The sequence below is a fragment of the Callorhinus ursinus genome, unplaced genomic scaffold, assembly GCF_003265705.2.
Source record: "Callorhinus ursinus isolate GAN/ISIS: 27379988/994484 unplaced genomic scaffold, GSC_fseal_2.0 scaffold51, whole genome shotgun sequence".
NCBI lineage: Eukaryota > Metazoa > Chordata > Mammalia > Carnivora > Otariidae > Callorhinus > Callorhinus ursinus.
The window spans coordinates 308,409-326,524 of NW_027397113.1; the positions used below are offsets into that span (position 1 = coordinate 308,409).

The 18,116-nt window shown below is 66.6% G+C and overlaps 1 long non-coding RNA gene across 1 annotated transcript; it reads right to left on the minus strand.

Moving 5' to 3' along the window:
* Positions 1-13,850: 13,850 nt before the first annotated feature.
* LOC112829327 (uncharacterized) lies at positions 13,851-16,481 on the minus strand. Its single transcript, XR_003209685.2, has 5 exons — positions 15,125-16,481; positions 14,910-15,035; positions 14,720-14,829; positions 14,514-14,642; positions 13,851-14,428 (listed from the first exon to the last, which is right to left on the minus strand). It is a non-coding gene; the product is annotated as an uncharacterized lncRNA (long non-coding RNA).
* Positions 16,482-18,116: the final 1,635 nt, after the last annotated feature.

Below are 18,116 nucleotides of genomic sequence, written 5' to 3' on the forward strand. Positions count from 1 at the left end.
CTGCGTGGCCGATCACCCTGTGGGCAGGCTGGCTACTCCTGTCGGTCTTGCAGCTGCGCCTTGGGGCCAGCTGTCCTCTGAGCCTCCTGGCCATGTCAAGGTGGGCCCAGAGGTCACAGCTCCCGCTGGGGCCTGCCCTGTGCCCACCCAGCCGGGGCTGCCCCACCCCTGTCCTGCCATCAGCCCACACTCTGGCCCCTTCCCTGGAGGAAGCCCTTGTGGGAAGCCCCTTCCTCCCCGTGGACATCCTAGGCCCTCTCCGTGGAGCCCACCGGCCAGTGCGTGGGGATTGGCTTGGCCCGTCCTATGTCCCAGGGAGCAGGTGTCAGGGCTGGATGAGCTGGTACCCGCGCTCGGAGCCAGGTACTCAGCCCAGGCAGATGGACATTCCTGGCAGAGCCTGTGGCCGGCAGGACGCAGTGGTCCCGGCTGGGAGCCCCATCTGCTGCTCTCCACAGAGGGAGCGGAACGGGGCTGCCAGCAGGAGGGGCTCTGGGTAGCATTCCCTTGCAGCTTTCCCATGACGCCCCCCTAATCTGGGCTCTCCTCCTTGGCACCCCCGCACCTCACAGCTGCCGGCGGCTGACCCTCCCCCCAGGGCCCAAGACAGAGCATGTGGCGGCCTTTTCCCATGGCAGGGATGGGGCGAGGGGCGAGGAATTTGAGGAGGAAGGGAGCAGTGCCCGGGAATTTGGAAAATGCATCCAACGGCCCTGCGCGTTGGGAAGAAGCCGGCGGGGGGATTACAGGGGAATCTCAGGATGGACCGGGGCCTGGGTGGGCCGTGACAGATGGGGCCGCCGGGGGCCCAGCGTGACAAGGGAGCCCTGTCCGGTGGGGAGCGGGCCCTGCAGCTGTCCCCATCCGTCAGCCCGTCCCGCCTTCCCCAACGAGGCAAAGACCTCTGACCCCAGGCTGCTGGGGGCCAGGTTCCGGCCCTCCCTGAGCCCCAGCCCGCACCCCCTGAGGCAGAGGGATGGGGGTCCGGGAAGCACTGAGCCCAGGGGGCGGGGGCACCGCTGGAGGCAAAGCCTGGAGCCCGTGGCCTCTGGCGACGTCTCCAGCTTCTGTGTCGCCCTCCACACTGGGGTCTGGTCCCCCTGTCCCTGTGGTTTGGGCCCTCTGTGGGGGCACCCCTCAGAGCAGGGGGCCGAGGCTGCTGTCTGGTGGGTCTGGCCCCTGGGACTAGCAGCTGTCCCTGCCGCTTGGAGCCGGCTGACAGGTCTGCGCCGGCCCCCTGGGCTAAGCCCTCCATGATTGATTATGGTGGACATTCACACCAGGCGGAATGGGCCCGGATAAGCCAAGCAGCTGCTCGGAGGGGCCGAGGGGGGCTTGGGGCGCCTCCCCCACCCCCACGCCGCCCCTCCCTCCCACCCCTGCCTGCCCTGGGCTGCGGCTCTGCCTTCCGGCCCAGCCCCCCCCCCCGCCCCCTCTCTGGGGTCTCAGGGCCTTCCCAAGGGAGGTGCCCCTCCCCCAAGTGGACCGAGCAAGGCCCCCAGGGCTTTGGTGACCTGAGGTAAACCGAGTCATGCCCGGCCCAGCCGAAGCGTGACTGGGGGCGACAACATTACAGCTGTCCCCACCAGGACCAAGCTGATCCACAGCAGAAAGAAGCAGAAAATCCTGCTGCCCACACAGGGGGGCTGTGATCCAAGGGGAGAGAGGTGTCCCCAGGAGGCAGGGACAGTGCGAGGGGGAGCTGTCCCCGGGGGGGGGGGGGCGGGGGGCCGCCCTCGGCCGGGCTGGGGAGGCCAGGGGGTGTGGACGTGGTGCTGGGACCACTGGGCCGCCTGGAACACCAGGTCCCAAAGGGGACAGATGGTGAGCTGGATTTTGACCGGGAAAACAGGCCTTGGCCAACGTGGGAAGAAGGGGGCCATGGGGGGGGGCCGCCAATCGAATCTCCCCGACCCTTGGCTCCTAGCGTTTGCTCAGCCAACTTTGCAGATGAGACACTGTGTGCAGAGACCCAAGAAGATAATCCCCTGGGTCATTGACTTTGGGGCCTCCTCACTCTCCGCCCCCACCCGGGGCCCCAGGCCCACTCCCCCACACCATGCTTCCCTCCCTCCCGTAGCCGCCTCAGCGGGGCCTGTGGACTGTGGCAACCCCCTGGCCCCGGCACTCCCACCTCTGAGAGGCTCTTGCCCCGCCAGGCTTGGGGGGGGCGGTGGGCAGCAGGGTCTGTGTGGCTGCCTTCACCCCCCCCAACCCCATCCACCACCTCATAGGACCCTTTAGGGGCTGAGGGCCCCGAAGGCTGGGGCTCCAGGCTCCTTGTCCGTAGCTATGTCGTGGGGTGACCGGGTGCCCTTCAGTGTGGCCACCGCTCTCGGACATAGGCGAGGGTCCACAGGCCATCCGGGACCCCGAGGGCACCAGACCCGACCGGCAGAGGGGCCCGGACTGTGCGCAGCACAAACCCAAGTGCTGGCCCTTGGTCTGCTCTCTTTGGAGGGGACCAAAGTGGGTTCCTCTTGGAGAGGCTTCTTTACGCCCTAACCTGGGCTCCCCGCTGTCCTCTGGGGGGCCAGGGGCAGAGGTGGGGGCCGGCTCCCTTCCTGCCGGTCCTCAGCTCAGCTCAGGAGCCCTCCCAGAGCAGGCGTAATTGTGGGGAATGCAAGCCACATGCCTCTGCTTCATTTACACTTAATTCAATACAATGAGCTTCCCGGGGCCTTTGATGTCCCAGGACCTGCCGGCCTTTAGTGCTTTGTGGGCTGCGAAACAGGAAGCCACAGGGTTTCAGGGGCAGAGCCCTGGCGCCTCCCCCCCTCTGCAGCGGGCTGCCAGGGACCCCGGGCCTGTCCCCTCTGAGGGGGAAGGGGAGGCCCTCCGGCACCAGGTGCGCGGGCAGCGAGGGGGCCGACGGGCCCGGGAGAGGGCCTGGGTGGGGGTCCCCGCACCTCTCCTGGCAGTGGGCGCATGAGGACCTCCTCCAGGAGGAGCGGGGACACCCCAGGGGCGTCCAAGTCAAGGGAAGCAGCCAAGTCGAGATCAGCCTCAGCTCGCCTCCCCCCCAACTCCCTGCCCCCCGGGCGGCCTGCTGACCAGACACCAAGCCGTGGGTAGGGGTCACACGAGAGGATCAAGGGCCAGCAGGCACGTGGCAGGGGACAGGCTCTGGAAATCATCGGGGTGCTCCCCCGTGACTCCCCAGGGGGACCTACTGATCCAACCCCTGCCTGTGGGCAAGACGGTGTGGACCCTCCCTGCGGGCAGGCAGCAACCCCCCAGGAGCAGAGCCGGCTGAGCCCCCTGGAGGGTTTCCTGGAGGTGGGGGCTCAGAGGAGGGCAGAGAAGGCCACAGGCCGAGGTGGACACAGGCTGGGAGCACAGCGGGAGCAGAAGCCCGGGGCTGCCCTGCCGGAGCCACACAGAAGCAAATGTCCAAGAACTCCAACGCTGGGGTGACCAGTCCAGCTGGCCAAGACAAGCCACCCCTGTGGGGGCTGCCGGGGTGGGGGGGTGGTGTCAGCGCCCCGCTGGGGACACAGCAAGACCAGGAACAGAGCCCAGATCCAGGACGCACGCCCCGACCACGGAGGGCCAGTGTCCCCCAGGGTCCCCCCCGGCCCCCTACCCACAACCAGGGAGCTGTGCTGGGTCTGGGGAGGGGACAGCTGTTTGCAGCTCCACATTCCAGACTCAGGGTCAAGCATTTGGGGGAGGCTGTTTTTCTTAAAAAATGTCATTTGAAAATAAACACTGTCGCCGGCGCTTTTCTGCTTGCCCTGGATCCCCAGGGAGTAGTGGGCAGGCAGCGCCTGGGGGTCCAGGTGGCCGGGGGGCTTCCAGCCAGAGCGGCCTCTGACCTCCCTGAGCGGGACGCACCACAGCCACGGGGCCAGAGGGTCCGGAGGCTGGGCAGCGCCGTCGCCACCCCAGGCCGGGAAGACTGCAGCCTGGCCGGCCAGCAGGCCTGACAGGCGGCCTTCCTCCCGCAGGTGGCCCTGTCCCCAGGACAGTCCCAGGCCCAGCTGGGTCTCATCTACCCTGGATGTCTGGGGGTGTCTAGGGGTTCCCAGCCTGACCTCTCCCCGGTACTGTTCCTACACGCCCGGGGCTCTGGGGGGCCCAGGCCCCTCCTCCTTCCACCTCTGCTCTTAGCTTTGCCGTGAAGGGGTTGGGGGGGCCCCACCCTCCCCGGCCCAGGCTGGGGGCCCTGGAACAGGAAGGCTCTGGGGCATCCTAGGGGCTCGTGCAGCCTCAGGCCCTGGCAGCCCCCTACAGCCTCTGCCGAGGCAACGTGGCCCTTTCTCCTCTTCTGCACCCTTCCGGGGCCCCCTGTGCCTGGGCCTCCCATGGCCACTGTGGGGGCGTGCATAGGGAGGGAGGGAGCTCTCTCCCACCTGCACACAGACCCCTGCTCGCAGTCAGCTGCAGGACCTGAGGCTTCGAGCTCTCACAGGGCTCTGAGAAGTGTCTAGAATCAGGGATGAGGTTGCCCTGCCTGCTCCACATGCCCGTTCTCTTCCCCTGGCCACGGCTGGCTTGGAGGCACACCCCTACGCCCCTGCTGACGGACTCGACCCCCAGGAAGGTGCCCAAGGCAGTGTGCTTTGTGGTGGATTCCATAGTCCCCTGAGCCCTTGGAGGTGGGGTACCTTGTAGGCTGTGCCTGCCTCTGCCGGCCCTCTGCCCGAGGTTCGGCAGGACCCCCCACCCCTGCACAGGGGATGGGAATCAGAGAGCAAGTCCCCCACCCGGCCGAGAAGGAAGGGACGGCAGGCTTGCACAAGCCGTCCCTGAAAGGCCCCCCAGAGCTGGGTCACCCTCAGAGAGAAAGGCTCTTCCTGGGTGTGTGTCGATGGGACCCCCCACCCCTGTCCCCATGCAGGACATCTGCACCACCGTACTGTAAAGACAGGCCTGTGCTGGGGGGGAGCAGGCAGCAGCAGGAAGAGACCCCGGCCCCCCAACCAAGGTGACCCTCAGGCTGGACATGGCACGGGGGCCTTGACTTGAAGTCGGTTAGGCCGGTGAGAGGCCACCCGCTCCCCCCAGGGGCAGGCACAGTGCCCTTTTCCCCGCTTGATGTGTGCTGACCCTGACCCCCAGGCCCCCAGGGGGGCCCAGCCCCACCGGCCTTGTTTGAGCTCGGAGGTCAGTGTCCTGGGACTTTGCCCGGGGGGTGCATCCCAGAGCCCACACGCGAGGCCCCTCTCTGTCCTGCCCACTCTGCCTGGCCTGGGGGGTGGGCAGTGGGAGGTGGGATTAGACAGATAGGCCGGCCCTCCTCTGCAGGTTCCGCTGGGGAAGACTTTCACCTTCCAGAAAGTTCCTCCTGCTTCTTTGTGCCTGCCCCACAGCCCGACCCTCACACTCCAGGGCTGTCTTCTTACTGGTGCACGACCCCCCATGGAGGGTGGGCTATTCGGCCTTGGGGGCCTCTAGTCGCCCCCACGACACACAAGCACACAAGCAGGACGGCAGAGGGCAGTAACCACGAGGGGTCTGAGCGGGCGTCCAGGACCTGAGCCCTGGGGGGGCCCGTGAGTGGCTGCAGGTGCTCAGGATGCCCCTACACCTCTCTGCCTCAGTCCCCTCGTCTGCAGAGAGTGGGTGTCGAGAGCACCCCCCAGGGTGCTCACCCACAAGGTCATCCTGAGGAGGAAGGGCCCATTTGGGTGAGGTGCCCGGAGCCCCTGAGCAAACCGGTGGCTGAGTGGACCATGGGTATCATCAGAACGTCACTTCTATTAGAGATGTGTCTCTCTGAGTCCTCCTTGCCTAGCGGGGACCCTGAGGTCACAACACGCTGCCCTCCTAGCAGCTGGAGGCCAGAGCACCCCGCTCACGCCCTTCTGCCCAGGGTCACCTGGGAGCACCTCCGGGGGCACCCCCAGTCTGAAATGACCAGAGCCAGGAGGTAGAGAGGACTCACACCTGGCCAGATGGCTGCTCCCCCGGGGTCTGGCTGGCTGCTCGCCTCCCCGGACGGTGGTCAGCTCAGCCTTCCAATAAAACAGAAGGGGAATACATGTGTGGTGGACAGCAGGGACGAGGGGCCAGAGGAGCAGAGGGAAACCACTGGCACCCAGACTGGCCGGCAGGTGGGCAGCCTCTGTCTCCCAGGAGCCGGGCCCACGGGGCTGTGGGGCCGCTGGAAGGCCTTCCTGGAGGAGTCAGTCTGTCCAGGACTTTCCATGCAGCCCCTGCAGGCCTGTCTTTCCTCGAACCGCCTCTCTGTTTTCTCTGCATGCAGGGTTCTCGGGAAGCAGCCGTGCAGGCCCTCCCCACGGTTCCCCGTGGCTTGACCCGGGGGGGGGAGGCAGGGCTTACAAGTCCTCTCGAGATGCACGCCTGCCCCCAGAGTCATGGGAACCCTGGCCATCCGTGGAGACCCTGCTGCCACCTTGGAAGTGATGGGCCATTTGCTGTTGGCCGTGATGGATTGGCCGCCTTCTCTTGAGCAGGGCAGAGCCCAAAGAGCGCGGGATCTGTGGGGCACCCTTTCCGACACGCGCCGTGAGCACAGATGGGGTGGCCGAGGAGGCCCCCAGAGCCAACCTGGGTCTTTGGGAAAAGTCAGAACAGACGCAGACATGCCTACGTGCCTCCTTACCTGCCCAGCAACAGAGCCAGGCCAGAAAGGAGGGCACCCCAGAGCGGTGGGGGCCTCAGGAATTGGGGACCACAGGCCAGAGTGTGCAGACAGACCGAGGGGGTGCGCAGGAGAAGCCTGGAGCCTGCGTGGGGCCGGAGCCAGAAGGGGTGTGCGTCTGGAGCACGTTCTTGGGTGACAGCTCAGTGAAGGATGGTGGGGGAGCGGGGAGGTCTGGGGCCCGTCCTGACCCGTAGGGTTGCTCTAGGCTGGGCGGCCTGTGGCCCCCCAGCCAGCCTCTTCCTATTCGACCCCAGGGAAGACCCCACCAGGGCTGAGCGTATAGTATCCATCAGCTCGGCGGGGGCCCAGCACCCAGCTCGAAACAGGAAGTCTAGGGGGCCCCCCGGGCCGCCCCCGCCGTGCCCACGGGGGCCGGGGCTGGGCAGGCGTGGGACGTCTGAAGTTCCATTTCCTCCGGATCCCGTCCAGATGTCCTTCCCTCTTCCCACCCAGCCCCCACAGCCCCCCACCCTTCTCCCCACAAGCATTTGCCCGTGACATGCAGATAATGTAAGCCCTTAATCCTATTGTTCCAGCCTCCCTCCCATGTCTGCCACCCTCCTTCCTCCCGTCACTGACATCCGTGAACTGTCCTCAGCTGGCAGCCCCTTCAGCAGGGGCCATACCCACCCAAATCACAGGACCCGTGAGCTTTGGCCTTAATTAGGTTGTCTCATGACGCGATCCCACATGTGGGAGGCTAATACTCTGGGACCCGCTCAGGAAGGGGGGCTGCTGAGCCTGTCCCCGCACCACACAGGCCCAGCAGGGCTGCCGAGCACAGGGGCCTGGCTTGCAACCGTCCCCCACCCTTCCTCCCGGAACTCCATGCCGAGGGGGCTGGGGGCTGGGGGGTTCCGGAAGGGGAGCCTGAGGCAGCGGGCCTGACCTTGACCCTGGGCTGCCCCTCGCCCCCCCCACCCCCCCCCCCGGCTCTGTGCCCACTGGGAAAACAGCAGCTTTATCTCTGCCGCCTCCCGAACTGCAAACAGCCACGTGTCCCTTGGGGGCCACTCTTGGCACACATGCCCTCTGCCCCACGGCCTAGGGTGAGGTCATTCACCCTCGGATGGGGGGCAATGGGGACTGGAGGCTCCAGGCCTGTGGCCCCAGGAGGGCAAGTTCACTGCCCGGGGGGCCGGGGGCAGACCCTGATGCAGCTCTGACGGGTGGGACCACCCGTGGGGGCCCGCTGATTGGCTGAAGAGATGGGCAGGGGCTGGGGTCCAGGGGCTGGGCAAGGAGTCAGCCCCAAAAGGGCTGTGGGAGGGGGGAGGACCCAAGGAACCAAGGGATCCTCCTTTGTCACCTCCCTTCCTTAGTGACAGAGCTGGACGAACAGGAAGCGAACAAGGGAAAACAGGGCAAGGGCAGTGGACCCCTCCCCCCTTCCCTCCTCCCGCTGTCACTACCCACCAGCGCACAGGGACCCCAAGCTCTGCAGGGCACCCTGACCATTGCCATGCCCCCCTGGGGTTGCCTCCTGCCCCCAGACCTTCCTGCCCGGCCTCCTTTGCTGTTCCAAGCCGACTCATCCCATCTGGGCCCCAGGAATCTCTTGGAAAGGGGCTGTGACCTGGGGGGGCACAGTAACTTAAAAGCAGAACCCCCAGCAGGCAACGTGGCGGCAGGGTATGGCCAGAGTGTGCTCCCCAGCGGGCCCAGGCGCGGGTGGGGGAGCCCATGCTGCCCACCCCAAAGTCCTGCCTGTCCCCAGCCCCAGGCCTCACCAGGCTCTCTGTGGCCTGCTGGACACAGGGGTTCCTCTGCGGAGAGAGGCCCCTGCTGCGTCCCCATCATATATGGCGCTTCTGGGGAGCAAGGGTATGGAGTCGCATCCTGCCCTGGCCATGTCCCGGACCCTTGCCTCTGCCGTCCTCCTGGTGATGGGGGCCGGTGGGGGTCTGGCTGCAGGGGGCAGGCCAACGTGGGAGGAGGCCCCAGGAGACGTGGCGGGAAATGTCCCTGCTCCCAGGGGTCCATCGTGCTGGGCAGGCAGCGGTCACCATGTGGCTCTTCCAGTCCCCCCCCCCGCCCCCCTACCAGTGGCCTGTGGTCCCAGGATGGCAGCTAGCCAGAGCTTGGGGGCAGGAAGGGGAGCCCCTCTGGTTTTTCTGAGGTCTTGTGGGGCTGGCCCAGTGCGTCCCTCCTCTGCTCAGCCCCAGACCCATCCCAGAGGCTGTGCTGTGTCCCCCACCGCACGGCCAAGCCACAGGCCCTGGGAGGGACCAGGAGGTGGAGGCCAGGCCCACGGCCCCCCATACTTTCTGGTGGGGATGTGGGGGGCTTGGGGGTGGAGGGAGGAGCTGTGCAGGATGCCATGGCGTGGTTTCCACCCCCGGACCCCAGAACAGTGGGCTAGTGTGTGCGCCGGGGGTGGGGCGCGGGGCGGAGGCCGAGCAGGTCCGCCCTGCTCCATAAACCCCAAAGGACGCTGTTGACACAGGGGTGATGTCACTGCCGACCAATGGGGAGCCCGTCGGGGGCTCTGTGTGTGCTTCTCTTCGTGCCGTGGGCCCCGCCACGCACGGGGCGTGATCTGAAAGCCACCTGAATAAACCCAAGGGGCCCCTGCTCTCCCCCTGGGCCCCGTCTACTGCACCTCCCACCCGACCCACTGCCGGCGAGGGAAAGGCAGGGGCCGGCAGGGGCGGGGCGGGAGGAGGCCTCGCGCCTGGGCTGTGCTCTCCGCCGGACGTGTGGCCCCCACAGTTCTGTCCCCCACCCCCGCCCCTAAGCCCCAGAGCCATGGCTCCGTCCTCCGGTGCCCCTGGTGATCATGGGCTCCCCAAGTCCAGACGGGGGGCCAACTCCTGGGAGCATCTGTGACCCCAGCCCTGCCCTGCCTGACACCCTCCAGTGCATACCTCTCCTGGGGCCTGGGCTGGGCGAGGCAGCTCCACGCCCCCAGGCACCTCTGCACCCCCATGTCAGGGCTCCGTCAGGGCGGGCAGCCATCTGCCCCAGACCCCTGATCATCTGTCCTTGTCTCTCCTCCCTGACCACAGAGCCCTTCCCTTCCTCCTGCCCGCCCTCTGGGCTGCAGACCAGACCCCCGGGTTCCCAACACTGCTGCCCATCCGTCACCCCCACCCTCAGCCCCTGGGGGCCTATCTCCCAACAAGGCTCAAGGTAAATGCTTTGTCGGGCTTCTTGCTCCCATCCCCCCACTCCCTCCCCACCAGGCGCCAGCTCCTCGGGCCCTCCCGCCCAGCCTTCCACCCCAGCAGATGGGTTTCTGCAAAGTGTGGGACCCCTGGGGGGTCCGCACAGTGCCCCCACCACCCCTTCCCAGCCCTGCACCCACAGCCGCCTCCCAGCCCCGCGGGACAGGCATCCGCGGGGTCTTGGCACGTGCTAGCGTGCGCAAGCTCTGGGCAGAAGCAGGGACAGGGGGCCCCCCTGCGCTTGGCGCCCATGTCTGTTTACTGGTCCAGCCCCAGGCCCGCGCCGCCCCCTGAGGACCCGGCTGCCCGTCTGTGTCCGGCCAGGTGTGTGGTGATGGAGCACGGGCTCCCGGAGGACAAGGCCCTCACTGTCTGCTTTATGTAGGCGCAGTGCTGACAAGGGGCAGAGTACCCACAGTGACCGCTTCCAGGAAGTGGCTCGGGGTGGTGGGGGCCGCCGAGGAGCGGGCCCCTTCCCAGCAAGCCGGCCTGCAGGTGGGCTTCCAGGAAGGGGCCCCCGCGGGGTCCCCTCACCCCTGGAAAAGGGCCAGTCGCGTCACCAGGTGCAGGCCTGGGCGAGGTGCAGAGAAGGGAGGGAAGGAGTCAGCGAGGGAGAGGTGGAGAGGCAGGGGCGGCCTAGCGTGGAGACTGCAGCCTCGGGGAGGCCGAGCTAGCCACGCTCCTCCCAAAACTTCCCATCCCCCTCTGCGGGGGGCTCACACCATCTCTGCCGGGGGCCCTCCGCTCTCTGGGGCTTCTCGGGCACATGCACACACAGACCCTGAAAACGGGAGGGTGGCGGGGAGCCGGCAGAAGGACACCCTTCGGATGGAGTCCCTGCCACGACCAGTGGCTGAGCCTCCTGTCCCCCTGAAGGTGGGGGCCGCATGGGGCCTCTGGCCAGGCCCCCCCCCCGTCCCTCCGCTCTGGGAAGAGGGAAACCATTTGTCTTCCCTGGAGCCTGTGGTGGGAGCGAGGGACCCACCCTCTGCCCGGCCCAACCCTGTGTTTTTTTTTTTGTTAGACTTCCCAGGGTGTATTGTCGTGAGACCCCAAATGTCATGTTAGGCCTGCTCAAGAGTTCATTTCCTTTGTATTGTTGGAATTTTTTCTGCCCCCATTCAGTGGTATGACAAGTGTCTTGACTCCACCCGCCCCCCAGCTGTCCATAATCCCGGCCTGGAAGTGGGCTCTTGGGTCATTAAATCCGTGTGGGGACACAGGCCTCACAAAGGCCCGGGACACACACACAGCAGGGCTCAGACGTCCACCCTCCAGGGACAGCCGGCCCCCACATGGGGCTGGGCCACACAAAAGCCAGCAGACCCCACAGAGCGCCCCCAAAGAGGACGGGGCCCCGTCCGTGCCTCCAGCGCCCCAAGCAGAGGCTCACTCACAGGACTGTGGACGCACACAGCCCAGGGCCGCACAGCCCGGGAGCACGCAGTGAGCTGCCTGAGCCCGTGCCCGCAGGGCCACGCGGGCCACGAGGGACGTGCAGACACACAGACTCTCACCTGTGGACATGGGAATGGGGGGGTCTGCAGGGACCCCCGCTTGTTGAGACTTGTTCCCTCAATGCCGGGTGATTGGCTCAGCTGGGGGAGGGTCTGGGTTGAGGACCCCCTCCCCCAGTTTTGTTCCCCCCGCCCCCCGCCACGGGGCCTCCGGCGGGGTGGGGGTGGAGGGCCGGCCAAAGCCCTGGGCTCAGTATTCCCCAGACCTCCCCCCCACCTTTGCCCCCCCCCCCCCCCCCCCCCCCCCCCCCGGCGCCCGCCCGAGCCGGGGAAGGGGGGAGTGAAATCCAAGCCCCTGTTTGCTGGAGACACTTAACTCAGCACAGGGGCATTTTGAAAGCGCCTCTGGGTGGCGGGGGCGCCGGGAGCCTGTCTGACAGCCTCCGGAGCCCCTTCTCTAAAAAGCAGGAAATCGGGTTGGGCCAAAGGTAAACACATTCCAACCTGGCTGTCCCTGCTCCATGGAGGGGCTCTGTCAGCGTGGGGGTGGCCACCTCTGTTTTCCCAGTCCCTGGGCGAGGGGGGGCTCGTGACCTGTTTGCCGAGCCTTGGCCTGCGGATCCTGCCCCAGCTGCTTCAGTCCAGCCCACAGGGGGCAGGGGACAGGCTGCCCCTCACCTCTCCTGCACGCCCCGGACCCTGGCCCTCCCCACACGCTCTTCCCTCCTGGTCCTGCAGCCCCAGAGCAGAGCAAATGGGGAGGGGTGCAGGCCTGGGGTGGCCCCAGCCCTGTGCATTCAGAGGGGACAAGGGGCATGGCTGTGGGCAGCCCTGGGGGGACAGAGGCAGGCCAGGCACTTGGGGCCCCAGGCATTCTCCCCCAGGTGGGTGTGGAAAGGGGCGACCTCACCCTCCCGCATTCCAGACCAGATGCACTCCGGTTCCCAAGTAGGCCTCGGGGCCCCAGGTCAGAGTGGAAGTGTGCTTGTGACTCACGCCCCAGGTGACAGGAGACCACAGTCCCCAGGCACTGGCCCCACTGACTTTGGGGCCTCAAAGGATGGCCCACCATTTCCTGGGGCCCATGATCCCCGTGTTCCCCAGAGCATCCCCCTGGCTTCTCCCACCTGAGCTGGCCACACCACTGTCCCCCCACCACCCCGGGAAGCTGGCCCAGGTGAACAGAGCTCCAGCAGAGACGGGTGTTTATAATAAGGGCCGTTCACAGACCTCACTCCACACCTAAGGGACCAGTTCCCTCATCTCACAGGCCAGTGGGCCTGGAGACAGACACGGCAGCCTGTCACTGAGCGCTGCCCCGGCCCCAGGGTGGCTCCGGGGGATGGCGGAGGTGCTCGGGAGACCCGGAGGGCCCCGCGCGAGGCCTGCCGGCCACCTTCCTCCCTGGTGTCCACCTGCCTGATGTAGGACCAGAAATCCTGAGGGCCCCACTCTTGATCCCCAGTATGGGTCTGGTGGGGGAGGCGGGGGTCCCAGACACGTGAGGACAGGCGGGAGTCTGGCGGGGATCTTGTGGGGGCGGCACGGTGCTGTGGGCCCAGAGTCAGGGCGGCCCAGGAAGGGCCCCGGTGCCTTTGCCATCCGGTCTTTGTCAGCCAGGCAAGGGGCCAAGGACCCCAGCCTCATTTCCACAAGCTGCTCCCTCACGCTCCCAACGTCCGCACCCCCAGAGGCAGAGGGCTATCAGCCTGGGGTCCCCAACCCAGCTGCTGTCTTGCATGGGGACCCCAACCACAGTCTCCTGGGGGCTGCACTTGCAAGCCAGGCACAAACCCAAGGCCAGACACCAGCAGGACTTGGCCCCTCACCCGTCCTTCACCTGTGTTCTCTCCCTTCTCTGTTGCTTCAACCCAGCCCCCCCCACCCTCCGCCCCTCCCCGGTGCAGCCAAATTCTGTGCATGAGAGTGGCCAGCCCTCCTGGCCTGGGCTGCACGGCCCGGCCCGACCGCATGGCAAGCCCACTCCCCTAGATGATTGTGCAAACGAGTCCCCTAGACCAGGGGTCGGGGCAGGGGCTCAGGGAGGCCCAGGGGTGCCGTCCCGGAGCCAGTTAGTGCAGCAGGACAGAGCTGAGGGAAGCTCGGTGTTGTCTGGCTTCTGTCCCATTGCTGAGAACTCCCTCGGCCACCCCCCCCCCCCCCCCCCCCCCGCAGGGGCCCTGGCCCCACAGACCCCTCCCTGCGCCTCACCCCACGTCTCCCTCCCTCTGTCACCCCACCCCACAGGCCCCTCCCCGTGTCATAGGCCCTTCCCTGCCCACCCCTCCTCATCCACCCCCACCCGCCCCCACCCCCACGGTTCCTCCTGGGCCATAACAGCTTCCCGTCTCATGTGCACCCCCAGGTCCCCTCCCCTTCTGTGTGCCTCATCTCACCTCATCCCTGCGCCCCTCCCTGCCCTGTGACTCCCCCTCTGTCCCTGCGCCCCTCCCCACCACGTGTCTCTCCCCACCTTTCGCCATTCCCATTCTTCCCATTCTTCGCGGCCCCCACCCCGTTCCCATATGCCTTTTTCATGTCCCCATCCCATGCCCGCCCCCATGCCCATCTCCCCCACCCCCAGGCAAACAGCTCGGATTCCAGAGTCCCTGAGACAAATTGCTGTAACTGTGTTTATTGATGAGTCCAAGGCTTCTGGTGAAGCCCTGGTGGGGAGGGGCACAGAGCGAGCGGCTCTACAGTGGAATTGCTTCAAGGTCTGCTCGGTGTTAGGAGCTTCCAGACTAGGCAAGGGGGGGTTGGGGCCTCACACGCTCGGCCGCACCCGGGCACCCCCAGAGGTGGACGGCAGGCGGGCGCCGCAGAGGCCAGGCACACTCAGCAGTTCGCTTGCACACTCGCTCGGGGACTCAAGGCCAGTTCCACGACTCCAAACCAGTGCAAACGACTTAGTGCAAATTGAATTCAGGAGGGACAGGGAAACAGAGTCATGGCGGCTTTGAGTCTCCCGGGCAAAAAGGAAAGCAAAGAAAGGAAATGAGAGAACAGAGAAAAGGAAGAAGAGAGGAAGGGTGAGGGGCGTGGGGGCGTGGCGGCTGGTGGTCGCCTGGCCACGGCAGGGTGGCCACGGAGATGAAGTTGCCAGGCGGGGGGGGGGGTGACGGTTGCCACGGGGGCTGCTCATTGCTGACGGTGGTGCTGTCAGGCTGATCTCGTTCCTTTAGCTTAACCTGTAGAGAGTGAGTGACAACACACATGAGTGGGGCCGGGCAGGGCGGCCGGGGAAGCTTCCGGAACAAGGGCGCCCGCACTCACCTTCCAGAGCCTATTCCTGAGTCAAGTAGTGTAGTGGTTCCAGAATGCAGCATATTCTTGAGTCAGAGCTAGAAGGACTTGAAGAAGTCCCATTTCCAAGGCCCAGGCATGAGCTGGGTAGCACCATTTCTGCAGGCGGGGAGAGAGTCAGGGCCGGGCACCAGCGCCCGGGCCCGCTCCCCCGCGGTGGCCGGGGGGCTCCTCACCTTGTCATTTGGAGGGTTCTAGAGAGCAGCAGTGTGTTGACTCCTTCAGGAAGGCAAAGGAACGAGACCTGTAGGTGTTCTGACTCCCCATGGTACCAGCCTAGAATGTTCTACGGAAGAAAGAGTGCTCGTGACTGATGCTTTGCGGGACGGTTGGCCTGGAGGGGCCGTGCCTCACACCTGCACTTACCAGGAAGGCCGGACGGCATCATGTCCATCCTCACCATCACACCGGACCATGTCATACCCCTCTGAGCGCAGCCTCGCGCCCGGCCTTCGGTGGCTGGAGGGCACGTCACCCGTACTGGAGACCTGGCTGTGGGGACGGAGAAGGGGGTTGAGTGGGCGCAGAGAGCTGGGGGTGGGGTTGGTGTCAGGCACGCCGCCAGCAGGCTGGGCACTCACCCCTGTCTCCAGTCTGAGCCTGGAGGCACCGATCCCTGCTCCTTCGTTGCCCGCAGAGGCCCGCCTTGGCCTCGGGCTCCGGAGGCCAGTGCCTCCCCTGGCTCGCCGCCAGGCTCCTGCTCTTCACCCCTGCCTGCGCCCCGACCTCCCACCGGAGCTCCCATTCACTCTGCCCCAACCTTCTCGCCTAGTCCGGCCTCGCCGGTGCCCTTGACTCCCCTGGACGCTGTCCTGTCTGCCATGCCAGACCCAGGGCTGAGCGGTGAGGGCATACGCTGTCACCAGGTACACCCTCTCCCCGCCAGCGCCTGGGTCGCAGTGCCACGTGGGAACGGCCGTCCGCAGGCCGGGCCCCCAACAGCCTCCTTGCTGCAGAAATCTCTCTGGAGCCCGTACCTGCGGCCGCCCGCTCCCTCCGGGTGACGTCCTTCTGCGGGTCACCCCGCGCACTGCTCCTTCTCTCCCGCTCACCAGCCCTCGAGGCTCCGACTCGGGCCTTGGGAGGCCCGTGCCGGAGCCACTCCTGTACCTTCTACTAAATGAATTTCGGTGGGTGAGATGTAGTGACGGCTGGGGACCCTGCTGCGTCCTGAGTCCCCACCTCATCCTGTCCGCCCCAGGCCTGGTGCCCCCCACAAGCTGGATCCCCTCAGCCACCTGTCACCTCCCGTGCTGGCAGCCCTGCCTCATCTCCCGCCCGCTCTCTTGAAATGCTCGTCCTGCCCGGGAAGGGCGCACAGCCCCCCCAGCCTGCACAGTCTCAGCTCCCCCTGAGACGATGTCACCTGTCCTCACCGCCCTCCTTCATCCTGCCGCTCTGCCAGGAGGTCAGCCACCTCTCCTCGCTGCTCCTTGCTCCCTGCAACCTCCTTCTTGCAGAAGGCCAGCAAAGCAAGGCCCAGGGAGGGGAGGGGACTCACCTGGCCGACAGACCGCTGTCCTCACTTACCCACGGCTGCCAGCAACAGCCCAACTGCCCCAGGTCCTGGGCGAACCCCTCGCCAGCTCCCCTTGTCCACCAGCCGCCACGACCTGAAACCAAAACTGACCGGGATGAATGTCTGGCTCCCCCCTCTTCCCTCGACACCCCCGGCTTGGGCCCACCACATGCCATGCCGATGTCACCCAGACTCCAAGACACCTGGGACCCCCACGCCACACTCCCGCCAGGTGCCCACCAGCCCTGCCCAAGCCAGCCCCTCAACCCTCGGCCACTCCTGCCAGACTCCAGATTTCCAAGGTGATCCTTGGCCCACTCAAGCTTCCCTGCACCCTGTCCCCATCTTCCCCTGGTTGCCCCCAGTACCCCACGCTTCCCTGGTTACCCCTCGGCACCCCCGCTTCCCCAGTTTCCCCCGAACCCCCCCATCCCACCCCACCCACCACCCCCTCCCGCACCCTGCTCTCCGGCCCTAGCCCGGGCTTTTTCTAACTGGGGTGGCCCCGCCCAGAATTCCCGCCCCTGCCCTGCCAGCCAATCAGAGTGGGGACCGTGTTCGGGGCCACCGCAAGGCCCACCTCCGCCCCAGACCGGTCCAGCGCACGTTCCTCACCCGTCCCAGAATTCTCCAAAGACGGCATTCTCCACACCCTTGCATTGGCATCCCGTAGACAGGGCCTGGCATTGTCCCCAAATGTCCCCCTCCCCTCGGGTCGGAGCAGCCGGGTCCCCTCGGGGCAGACCATGCACACTGCTGCCCCTCCAGCCCGAGCAAAGCGAGTTCACTCTGCTCCCGATGGGCGTTCTGGCCGCGGGCTCCGTGGGCTTGTGCAGCTCTCAGGGCCCCCCTCTGCCGCCACCGTGGCTGAGACCCCCCCCCACTCACCCTAGGGCCCCGGGAGTCCACGGGGGGCAGTCACATGGGGGTGAGGGTAGGGGATGAGGGCTCAGTTTGGGCCACGGGAAGCACCCAGGGGTCTCAGTAGGTCAGGGTGCGTGACGGATCCCGGCTCCAGCACCGTCCAGTTGACAGTGGCTGTTGGGGCCAGAGCGGCTTCCACAGGGCGGGCTTCCCGCTGCGGTGGGGGGCGTGCTCCAGGTCCCTGACCGCCGTGTTCCCGTCACCCGGACAAGGCACACCCGCCAGGTTCCCGGGCTCACGGGCGCGCTCTGGTGACTAGCGCCCTGCGCCCCCACCCGCCTGGGGCACTGCCGGCTCAGGAACCGAACAAAGACCCGAGAGCTTCAAGATACCCAAGCTGTACCCTTGGCCAATCTGTCCCTGGAGTGACCACCTCGGCCTTACTGGGGGTTATCGGGGCCCATGGTCCACAGGGTTCACCCACCAAGGCTAGGGTGCTGGCACCATGGGCAGAGCCTGCCGAGGCAAGGGAGCTGGAATCAGCACACCTCAGAGAGGTCCGCGGGTAGACTCTGCTCCTTGGACCCCACCAGAGTGCCAGGTGCCGCCCACCACCCGATGCCCCAAGCTTTCTCATGGCTGAACCCCCAGGTTCACTGTGGGAAAAACCCAGACTTTGCCATCGGCGGACTCCTAAGTTAGGACGGTGCAGACCGCCACTTTCTGCCGCAAGCGGACCCCAGCCTCGGCGGCTCCGGGCGGTCGGCACTGCCACCTCGCGGCCATTGAAGTAGGCACACCACAACCGGCTCGGCACCGTGCAGGGGCGTGCGGTAGGACTCTAGGGCTTGGCTCAAGGCACGGCAAGAGGCCCCCGAAATCCTCCTGCGCTCGGCAGGGCAGCTCCCTGGACCCTGTGCTGCCGGAGGCACCTGTGGGGTCTCCCTCTGAAGCCGACACTGCGGTATCTCCGGCGTGGGGATCCCTCGCCGTCCCCAAGTATACCCTCTCATCTCCCCAGCTTCAACATTGCGGGCAGGGGTGACTCAGATGGGGTGGCTCCGACAAGCACCCCGTCTTTGCGATGACCCTCGGAGACCGCTGCGGCTGCGGTATCAGGCCTGAGCGGACCCGGGCCGCCCATGCGGGCGGACCCCAGCCTCACTTTGGGCAGTGATGTGTGAGTCGGT